The sequence below is a fragment of the Sus scrofa genome, chromosome 1 (genome assembly GCF_000003025.6).
Source record: "Sus scrofa isolate TJ Tabasco breed Duroc chromosome 1, Sscrofa11.1, whole genome shotgun sequence".
NCBI lineage: Eukaryota > Metazoa > Chordata > Mammalia > Artiodactyla > Suidae > Sus > Sus scrofa.
In genome coordinates, this window is record NC_010443.5 from 37197115 (window position 1) to 37208338 (window position 11224).

At 38.0% G+C, this 11224-nt stretch overlaps 1 long non-coding RNA gene and 1 other non-coding gene across 2 annotated transcripts; one reads left to right on the forward strand and one right to left on the reverse strand.

The window, feature by feature from the left end:
• On the reverse strand, nt 2322-6446 carry LOC110260188. The gene is made up of 2 exons (XR_002343030.1): nt 5515-6446; nt 2322-4925 (listed from the first exon to the last, which is right to left on the reverse strand). It is a non-coding gene; the product is annotated as an uncharacterized LOC110260188 (long non-coding RNA).
• On the forward strand, nt 6544-6615 carry TRNAE-CUC. Its single transcript has one exon. It is a non-coding gene; the product is annotated as a tRNA-Glu (tRNA).

Here is an 11224-nt window from a genome sequence, read left to right on the forward strand (position 1 = left end):
CTGAGCTGTGGTGTAGGTTGCAGATGCAGCTCGGATCTGGTATTGCTGTGGCTCTGGCACAGTCTGGCAGCTGTAGCTCTGATTTGACCCCTAGCCTGGGAACCTCCACATGCTGCGGGAGTGGCCCTAGAAAAGGCAAAAAAACAAAAAATAAACAAATAAATAAAAAGGAGGAGGAGTCTGCCAGAGCATACTGAGAAAGTAATATATAGGAACAGATTGCTGTCCAGGTACACATATTAGTGACTGGAACTTGTGACTGATTATTTAGAATAAGCCCAATAAATTTGCCCTTTTCTTTTATGCACACCTAATTAAAAAGTTTCTACCGTTGGACAGTTTCTGCTGTCTTATTTCTGCTAGAAATAGTCTATTTAAATAGCTTGAGAATAGCTTGCATTTTACATATATATATAATTTTTCTTTATCTTTTTTGGGGGGCCACACTTGCGGCATATACAGTAAGTTCCTAGGCAAGGGGTTGAATCAGAGCTGCAGTTGCCAGCCTACACCACAGCCACGACAACACCAGATCTGAGCCGCATTTTGACCTACACCAGAACTCACGGCAACACAGTATACTCAACCCTCTAAGTGTGGCCAGGGATAGAACCTGCATCCTCCTGGATACTAGTCGGGTTTGTGACTGCTGAGCCACAGCAGGAACTCCAAGAATGGATATATATTTTTTATACTTTCTGAAAAACATATTTAAATAATCTAATGCTAAGATATAATTTAAAATTCTGAAGTGAGGGAGTTCCTGTTGTAGTGAAGCAGAAAAGAATCCAACTAGTATCCATGATGACATGGGTTGGATCCCTGGCCTTGCTCAGTGGGTTGGGGATCCAGCGTTGTTGTGGCTGTGATGTAGGCCAGCAGCTGCAGGTCTGATTTGACCCCTAGTGTGGGAACTTCCATATACTGCAAGTGGGGCCCTAAAAAGAAAAAAAAATCTGAAGTGGATCCCTAAACTCAAAGTGACATTAAGTGGTAATTTTTGCTTGTATTTATCGGGTAAAAGAAATTTACAGTGCTACAAGCAGAAAAGGAGTTTGTCTAAGGACATAATTAGAGATTCACAAAAAGTTGTTAAAAATGTACTGGGAAGTCCCAGGTTTCCCTCCAGTTATATGCCAGTGATAACATCTTGTACAACTACAGTACAATAGCAAAACCAGAACACTGACATGGGTATGACCTTTAGAGCTCAGTGAGATTTCACCAGCTTTACACATACTTTTGCTTGCTTGTGAGTGTGTGTGATTTTTATGCAATTTTATCATCTGTATAGATTCTTCTACTTACACCACAATAACGTACAGGACCGTTCTATCCCTCCCACAGAGGTACCACACATACCCTTTCACAGTGACCTCCATCCTCCTCCCCACCACATCTCTAATTCCTGTCAATCACTAATCTATTCCCATCTCTATAATTTCAAAAATTCTATATAAATGAGATCATACAATTTATCATCTTTTGGATGGACTTTTTTTTTTTTTCCACTCAGCATAATTCCCTTGGGATCCATCCAAGTTGTTATGTGTATCAATAGTATGTTTCTTTCTTGATAAATCTTCCACGGTACAGGGGTACTACAGTTTAACCATTCACCCACTGAAGGATGTTTGAGCTGATTCTAGTTTTAGGCTATTATGAATGAGGCTGCTGTAAATATTCATGTGCAGATTTTATGTGAACATAAGTTTTCATTTCTCTGGTATAAGTGCCTAAGGGTACAATTGATGAGTCATATATTAAATGCATACTGAGCTTTATAAGAAACTGCCAAACTATTTTCCAGAGTGGCTGTACCATTTTACATTCCTATCAACAGAGTATGCATAATAAATGATGTTTTGGAACTTATTAAATTGAATTATAGTCAAAAGTTTCTTTTACTATTCACCACTCTACAAACTGTAATTGCTTGTTTACTTGAATCCTGCCAGACTAAGCTTCAAGTTCAGGCATCCTGTACCTAACATAGTGACTTACATATAATAGATAGTCAATAAATGTTTGTTCAGTGAATGAACAAATTAATGAATAGAAGAATAGCTGAGTCAAGTTAAAATCAAATTGAAAAATTAAACTGTTGAAAAATTAAAACTATACCTGAATTTGAATTAGATGCCGTGATTTTTCTCCCAATACATAACATTCTTAAGTCAGAAACTGGCACTCTATAAAGTAAGTTAGTTGTGTGGCAATTAATAAAAACTAAATGACAAATTATATTGGGCCAAGATTATTCATTGTAATACTTTGGAAATAGCAAAAAAAAAAAAAAAAGAGAGAATAATCTAAATGACTAATGATGTAAAATTGCTTTAATAGAATGGAATACTACATAGTTATCCAAACAATAAGAAACCTCTATATGTAAAGAATAGACATCTTTTAAAAGAAATTAATTTTTAAAAAGTTACAGAACAGTATGTTGAGTATGCCCCACCTTGTGTAAAATTTTTAAAAAGGAAATTAAAAGAGAAAAGATATATGCATAAAGATGTTTATTCTCCCTACATCAATTTATAAAGTACAGGATGTGCCTGGACCATCTTGTGCCAGAAGGTAAAGAAGTGTTCAAAAATTTATGGGGACATGTCAAACGAATATAGAAGCCAGCACAAAGGGACTCTCTCTGGCCAAACTTGGGACAATTTAAGTATTAAATGAATAAGGACAGCAGTAGATTATAACACACTGACTAGAAACACAAAAATACAAAAAAGAATATGAATCCAAACTGACATTTTAAAATTAAATAAAGAATAAAAAGAGGGAGGAGAGAAAGGAAAGTTTTTACACGAGAATGATAAAATAACACCATTTTGCATGCACTAGAATAATGATTGATTCAGGCAAGGATCATTAGCAGATGCTAAAGCCAGTTAGTGGAATTTTTCTGGGGAACAGAAAATCCATATATTTTCAAAATATAACTTTCACAGGTGATATTTGCTATCTTTTAAAAAATATTTGTAAATTACAAGTGTAAAAGGTAACTTTACCATGGAAAGGAGTTCTGGCTAAGGCACAGCGGGTTAAGGATCCCCGTGTTATCTCTGCGGCAGTGCCAGTTGGCTCCCCAGCCAGTGCGGTGGGTTAAGGATCCAGCGTTGTGGTAAAGGTTGCAGCTGTGATATAGGTGACTCAGATTTGATCGCTGGCCAGACATCTTCCATGAGCCGGGGGTATGGCCAAAAAAGAAAAAAACCAAAACCAAAACCAAACCAAACCAAACCATACAAAACAACAACAAAAAAAGGAGAAATATGGCAGACACCTTCACCAAATTATCAGACTTACTGTATTGGTTTCCTACTGGTACTGCAAAAATTTACCACAAACTCAATGGCTTACAACAGCACAAATTTATATCTAACAGTCCTGTAGTCCAGAATTTTGATGGAGGTCTCACTAGGCTAAACCCTAGGTGCTGGCAGGGCTGTTTTCTTTCTGGAGGCTCTAGGGAAGAACCCCATTTCCTTGCCTTTCTCTGCTTCTAGAGGCCCCCTGCATTCCTTAGTTCATGGTCCCCTTCCTCTGTCTTCAAAGCCTCCTGGCATTATATCACTGGGACTCCAACTCTCCAACCTCCCTCCTTGTCTTAGAAGGATCCCTGTGATGATTTTGGATGTACCCCCCCTCCCATAACATAGGATAATTTTTGCTCTCTCAAAACCCTTAATTAATCACATTTGCAAAACTCCTACTGCCACAGGAAGCATTCATTATTCTGGAGATTAGGACAGAAACATCTCCTGCGGGACATTATTCTGCCTACCCAATTCACCATTAGACATAACACAATACATCAGCAGTATTTGAATTCTGATGTAATGCCCTGAGAAGGACACATCACTTAAGACAGTTTTTCTAACAAAAGAAATATTTATTTAAATGGAGGGAGTTTCTGAAGCAACTGTCCTCCACTATTCAAAAAGGTCAATGCTGTAAAAACAAAACAAAACAAAACAAAAACAAAAACAAACAAAAAAAACAGGATTGGAGAATTGTTTCAGATCAAAAGGAGACTACAGGAGTTCCCGTCGTGGCTCAGTGGTTAACGAATACGACTAGGAACCGTGAGGTTAAGGATCTGGCGTTGCCGTGAGCTGGGGTGTAGGTTGCAGACGCAGCTCGGATACCGCGTTGCTGTGGCTCTGGCGTAGGCTGGCAGCTATAGCTCCCATTAGACCCCTAGCCTGGGAACCTCCATATGCTGTGGGAGCAGCCCAAGAAATGGCAAAAAACAAAAAAATAAATAAATAATAAAAGACTACAGAAACATGACAACTAAATGCACTGTTTAATCCTTGAGTGGATCCTGGATAAAAAGGAAAAAATATAAAAAGTGTTAGGACAATGGGAAAATTTGACTAGGAACTGTACAATAAATAATGTTGAATTAAATTTAATTTCCTGAGTGACAACTGTATTGCTTGTTCTTTGGAAATAAATGATATAGTAGTTGGAAGTTAAATTTCATGATGTCTGCAACTAACCTCAAATGGTTTCAAATAAAAGATCAAAAGAAAGCAAATTATGGCAAAATGTTAACTACTGAATCTAGATTAGCACTATAAAATAGAAATATAAGGCAAACAGTATATACAACTTAAAATAATCTAGTAGCTACATTAAAAAAAGGAAAATGATGTTAATATTTTAACTCAGTCTTTAGCATTTAGAATGTAATCAATGTAAACGTTATTAACATTTTACATACTTTTTTCTTCATACTAATGCTTAAAAATCCAGTATGTATTCAACAGTTACAGAACACCTCAATTCTTACTCACCACAATGCAGTGGACAAAGTCACATGAAGGAGGCTGGTGTTAATTAGACAGCACAGGTCTAGATGAAGTATATAGGTCATGTGTTCATTGTTTTATACTTGCAGGTTTCTGTAGGTTTGGTATGTTTCAAGTCAAAAATTTGGGGAAAAAAGAAATAGCTATTAAATAAATAAGAAATAAAATAAATAAAATGAAAGATAGCATTTTAACAGAAAAAACTTAACATTGGTTAACTCTGGAAAGAAGAAATAAGGACTGATTAGGGCATAAAAGCAGGATGATGGTTCTCCCTGTACCTTGCTATACCTATTGTACAAGATTGTGACTCTACCTATTAAAACTTAAATTTTTTCTGAAAGTAATATCTGCTTTATTTTTTTTAATTCAAAACTAGGTATTCTTATGCTAAGCAAGTGCTGGTAATCCCCAGTTAAGAGGTAAGAGCTCCACCTACTGCACTCGAGTTCCTAAAAATTCCTTGATATAGGAAAGAGGTGTGTGTCCCATCTAAAATACAGTAATTAAGTTTAGAAATTTCTTCTGGTGATGGTTCCATCTTTACTTATTAGTCTTAATAAGTCATTCTAATCTTCCTGCTTGCATATTATTAAATAATTTCAGATAAATTTTAATCAATAAGCTAAACATCACTTCCCAATTGCTGAAAACCGGAAAAAATAATCCAGTTCAGCCTCACCTATATTCTATGGTGCTGGACAAAGGCTGTAATTCACAGTGGCGCCGGATATTGCGAGCAAGTTCATTACACATTTATGTCTATTTTACTTAAGCCTCCTTTCATCTTGCAGCGGAGCGGGATCTCTTGGGTTACATTTATTCAACTGTAATGGTTGGCACTTTCAAAGTTACATTCTCTTGCCGTCTGCTCCTATTTCATGCGAGTTTCTGAACTGATGGCGGGCTAGAAGGTTTCTTGACTTCTTTGGTAATTGCATCATTTCCTGGTCGTGTCTCGCTCACGACGCGGAGAGGGGAAGCAATTGCCGAGATAATAACACCGTTTGAAAAAACAGGAAGATAATGGAAACAGTGGGTTTTCAGGGTTTTCTTGGATCAGGGTGCAGAGGCCCCAGTTCTTCACTAAGCAAATCACCCACAGCTATCTCAGCTTCTTTAATCTTACTCTCACACAAGTAAATAGAAACAGCCGCGTCCTACGAGGCCAAGAGGCCCTTCCTCACTCGCATTTACAGTGCTCTGTGCCAGGGACGTGTGCAGTGTCGCACCCAGCTCTACAACCGGAAACGCTCTCCGCCGGCGGCAGTCTGTCGTTAGATTTAGCAAAATGTTTAGTGGGAGAGAGGGCAAAACAGAAAGACATATACAGAGACAGAGGTCAGATTCAGCAAGAGCAGCTAAAATGATCGAGAAAATAATAAAGCAAATTACAAGGTTCTGGACAGTACTCTCACTTTGGCTAAGTATAGATATTTACATTTAACACAGTTGGGACGAAGTCTAAGGATGCCTTTTCCAGCATGGCAGTCGGAAGAAGATTCTGTTTGGAAGATCTGGCTTTTTTTTCTTGGGAGCCGCTGCCGAGCTCGCCGAGTGCGCAGCGCGAATTTGATGGAGTTTAGGAGACTGAAACCTAAAATAAGAACGAGGTGGGCAGGGCTTACAAGCAGTCTTACTTTCCACTGGTCACGCCTAGGTGACGATTTGTAAAGAAGCAAATGCACTCTGAAGAGCAGCCTAAGCAGGTTCCCTGGTGGTCTAGTGGTTAGGATTCGGCGCTCTCACCGCCGCGGCCCGGGTTCGATTCCCGGTCAGGGAATTACCTCTTTTCCTCAATGGTAACTGAGTCGCGTTTTGTTACTCTTTCATTCGTGATTTGCTACTTTTTCCATTATAGAAATTCAATTCGTTTTTAATATTACTGAATCTAAAATTTAGAATACATAATGCTTTTTTAAACAGATGTTATTTACAATCAACTAATAAAAAGGAACTTGACTCTAAAGTACTCTAAATACAACTTAAGCCACTTCTAAAATTGCATTTTCCAGTTTTTGAAGATAATTCAGATATGTATACAAGCATTAATTTTTTAAGTCTTTGTTAACCTGTAACTTCGTTTGACTAATAAATAATTATAGGAGGGCTATTTCCTATTTTGCATGATGCTTAAAGTCAAGTTACACATACTCAGATTAGGTGCTTCTAGATTGAATGTACTGAAGCCTTTCTTATCCTCCTGTTCTCCTATATGAATCTAAGATTTTTTTTTTTTTTGACTTATGCTGTTGGTTAGTTATCAATCAGCTGCCTTATATTTTCTCCTACGAACCCATTTTAGTTAATTATTTTATATTTTAACTTTTCTCAAAGAGATTCACACAAACATGGCAAATTTCTTGCATCCAGTGTGTTGGTTCTCTGAAGGTAAAACATACAGGCTTCACAGAAAATGAAGGTAAGTATCATTTGGAATTCTTACTTTTCTGGCAAAGAAGGACTCTAGGAGTTCCCCAAAAGAAAATATGAAAATGTTGGAGTCAAAAAGAAGACAAAATGGTGCTACATAGACATTCTTTTTTTTTAATCCTGAAATTTCAAAATTATTCTAACCTTTGCTACTTTTTTTTTTTTTTTTTTTTTTTTTTTGTCTTTTTGCTATTTCTTGGGCCGCTCCCGCGGCATATGGAGGTTCCCAGGCTAGGGGTCCAATCAGAGCTGTAGTCTCCGGCCTACGCCAGAGCCACAGCAACGCAGGATCCGATCCGCATCTGCGGCCTACACCACAGCTCACGGCACGCGGGATCCTTAACCCACTGAGCAAGGGCAGGGACCGAACCGCAAACTCATGGTTCCTAGTTGGATTCGCTAACCACTGCGCCACAACGGGAACTCTCCCTTTGCTACTTTTTAAGTTATTGCGTTTTGGCCATTTCATTTTAAACTTGAAATTTCTTAAGAAATAGACAAAGGGCTTGATTACAGCTAATATGGATTTGTCTTCCTTTCATTTCAGCTGTGCTGAGACTAGTTTGGAAGAGGAAAATGAGGAGTATTTATTAATGGTCCAAGGGGCTTAAAAAGGAGAAGTGTTTTAGGAGTCTCTCATTGGGGAATTGAGACAAATATATTTGTTATTATCACCATTAACAAAAACAATAGGAAACACTAATCCACTGCTGTGTGATAGGTACTTTAATTAAAATACGTGGTGAGTGGAGGGAGAAAGAGCTGGATATGAGAATGAAAACAAAATGGGAAAACTGGTTCTCTGAATAACCTAAAGGCTGGTAGGATGTGGACAGTCTGTTTACAGGAGAATGGGCCTTCAATATTAGGGGATCCAGGATGACCTGAATGGCCTGGCCTCTGCACGGAGGGAGGCTATATCAGGCTGGCTATAGATGGGGACCTGTTCTAGGAACACTGCAGCTCCAGGTCAGTCAGGTTCCTATTGCCAGATCATGGAGGACCCTAGACAAGCTAAAGAGTTACAAAGGGAATGGAAGAAGCCTTGATGTTTGATAGGATAGAAAAGCTGAGAATGACTGGGAAGAATCAGTAGTGACTCTATGAGCTGGGTTCTATGTGGTTAGTCAAGTTGGAATGGCATGGCTATTAGTAGGAAGGTTGTGGTGGGGAAACAGACTAGGGAGAGAAGGTAGAGTTGGATCCTGACAGAGGCAGCACAGCCAAATGGTGATTGGCAATACAGGTTGGAACTTAAGAAGGTAAGGATTTGGGAGCTATTAGCTTAGAAGTTTGAGACAATTTGGGCTCTATCAAAAAGACACTGTATATGCAAACTATTACATTTAGAATGGGTAAGCAATGAGGTCCTACTGTATAGCAGATGGAACTATATCCAATCTCTTGGGATAGACTATGATGGAAGACTATATAAAAAAAGGAATACACACACACACACACACATAACTAGGTTACTTTGCTCTACAGCAGAAATTGTCACAATATCGTAAACCAACTATCCTTTAATAATAAACAAATAAATACATACATAAATAAAATCTCTAAAGGACAGAAGACAAAGGAATAAACCAAGGTGAGAATATAAGAGAATGGGAAGAAGTAGAATACCTGTAAAGGAAAGAGCAAAGAAGAAGTAAGAGAGTTTATAACCAGATCAGAGAAATTCAGGAAGGAAGTAGCAGTGAAGAGAACAGGATATTATAAAATATCGAGGAGAAGATGAAGGAGATTAAGCAAACATGGGTGGTGAGATATAGCTGTTGGGTGCAGAAAAGACCAGTGCAATCCAGACCATAGTAAGCAAGTCTGTCCAGGAGGCCAGAGCTATAAACAGGACTCCAGGTGCTCAGGGTCTGAACTAGTGTGAAAAAGAGACAGCAAACCTCTCAATAACTAGATATTGCAGAAGAGCAAATGTGGAGAAGAAAAAGAGTTTTTCAGAAAGCAAAGAAAATACTCTTGTACAGGAGTCAGAGACTGAATTAATCCTGTTAATAGCAGCTGAGTTACCTTGAGTAAATGACTCAGCTTCTCTGAGCCTCTGGATCTTTACCTGTACAGTGGAGATGCTAATAGCTCCCATGCACACTTCACAGAGTTATTGTCATTCATTCATTCATTCATTTATTCACTGATTCAGCAAACACGGAATTTTTACTCTATGCCAGTCACTGTTGTAGGCATAGGTAAGAAGTGGCATAAGACTGTCCATCACAGTTGAGTAGGAATCAAAGGAGAAAATGATGAAAGTTTTGATTATGGTCTATTGATTTGGAAAGAGTATTGATTCAGAGTGATGCAGAGCAGGAAGTCCAGTTGCATTGAGGTTTGGACTAAAAAGAGGTCATCCAAGTGAAACTGTCCTGTACATGGGTTGATATTTTTGACTAATGATGATAGATTTGGAGGAGATTCAGCTTTGAAGTGAGAACTGAAACCTCAAGAGGGGAAATGCTGGCCAAGAGATTGAGTGCAGCAAAAAAAAAAAAAAAAAAAAAAAAGGCTGAGGTTTGCAGGCTGACTGGCTAGAGGAGGACAAACAAGGAAAGTCTTCTGAGCAGAGTCAGAGCAAATCAGGGACAAAGACGTCAGGGAAGAATGAGTCTGGAGATTGCAGCACAGCCATTAATAGCAAGAGCATATTTCTTTTCTTTTCTTTTTTTTTCTTCTTCTTAATGGCAGCACCTGTGGCATATGGAAGTTCCCAGACTAGGGGCTGAATCAGAGCTGCCCCTGGAGCCTATGCCACAGCCACAGCAATGCTGGATCCAAGCTGCATCTGGGACCTACATCATAGCTTACAGCAATGCTGGATCCTTAACCCACTGAGTGAGGCCAGGGATTGAACCCAAGTCCTCATGGACACTATGTCAGGTTCTTGACCCATTGAACCACAATGAGAACTCCTGATTTATTTATTTAGTGGAGTTTTATTTGATTACGGTTAGAATCATTTTAATTGAACTTTACCTATTCTATCGTAATTTTTAGTCAGAGAAGTACATTTTTCTACATGATATTGTCATTTAGACATAGAAATATGTCATACAAGCTACACATAGCACAAAATTGCTGCATTGTAGAGCCAGAATATAGTGCTCCATTCTGTGCTTTTGAAGAATGGGAAATGCTGAAGGGCTGTTTGCAGAAATACTCATATGAATAGGTTCCTTAAAGGTAAAGGAATACAAATGATCTAACCTGCACAAAATAGAGCAAAGGTTAGTAGCTGCATACCAAAAATAGTTTCCTGGACTTGTCAAATTACTTTATTTAAATACAAAATTGTTATTCATCTAGGGTTGGGCTACTGCAGTGGATCTTGACTTGGGCTGACAAATGCTAGAATTATAAGGATGTCTGAGAGTAACCAAGGGTGGGGAGAAAGGATGGGAAGGACTTTCAACAGCATCTAATACAGTGCTTGATATATGGCTGGTGCTTAATGAACAAATTAAATAATCAGTCAAGCCAAGAAGTAGATTGCTAGGTCTTCACTTGAAAGTGCACCCCTCATAATAATTTTTATGAATCATACTATATTTCCACTGACAGGAGAACGTGAAAATAGAATTAAATTGAATCATCCTGAATAATGTCTACCTCTTATTGTGTTCTTTTAGATACATTTCTAAATTATTTCTACAAATTTCTATAATATGTACAACATAACATATAGTATTTTTCATAATTTGCTATTGTTTTGTGTATGTTATGCTTTTTGAACTTGAACTGAACACTTTATTGACAATATTAGAATCAATTCTTACAAGTATCTTTGCTTTGTAGCTTAGGAAACTTAGAAAGTTTATAACTTAAAGTCACGTAAGTGTGTGTAAGAACCAAAATTTCAACCTGGAAGGGCCCAACCTAAATCCTGTATTCTTTAAGACTCCTTATAGTACAAGAAATTTTTGAGTGGCACTACAGAGTGTTCT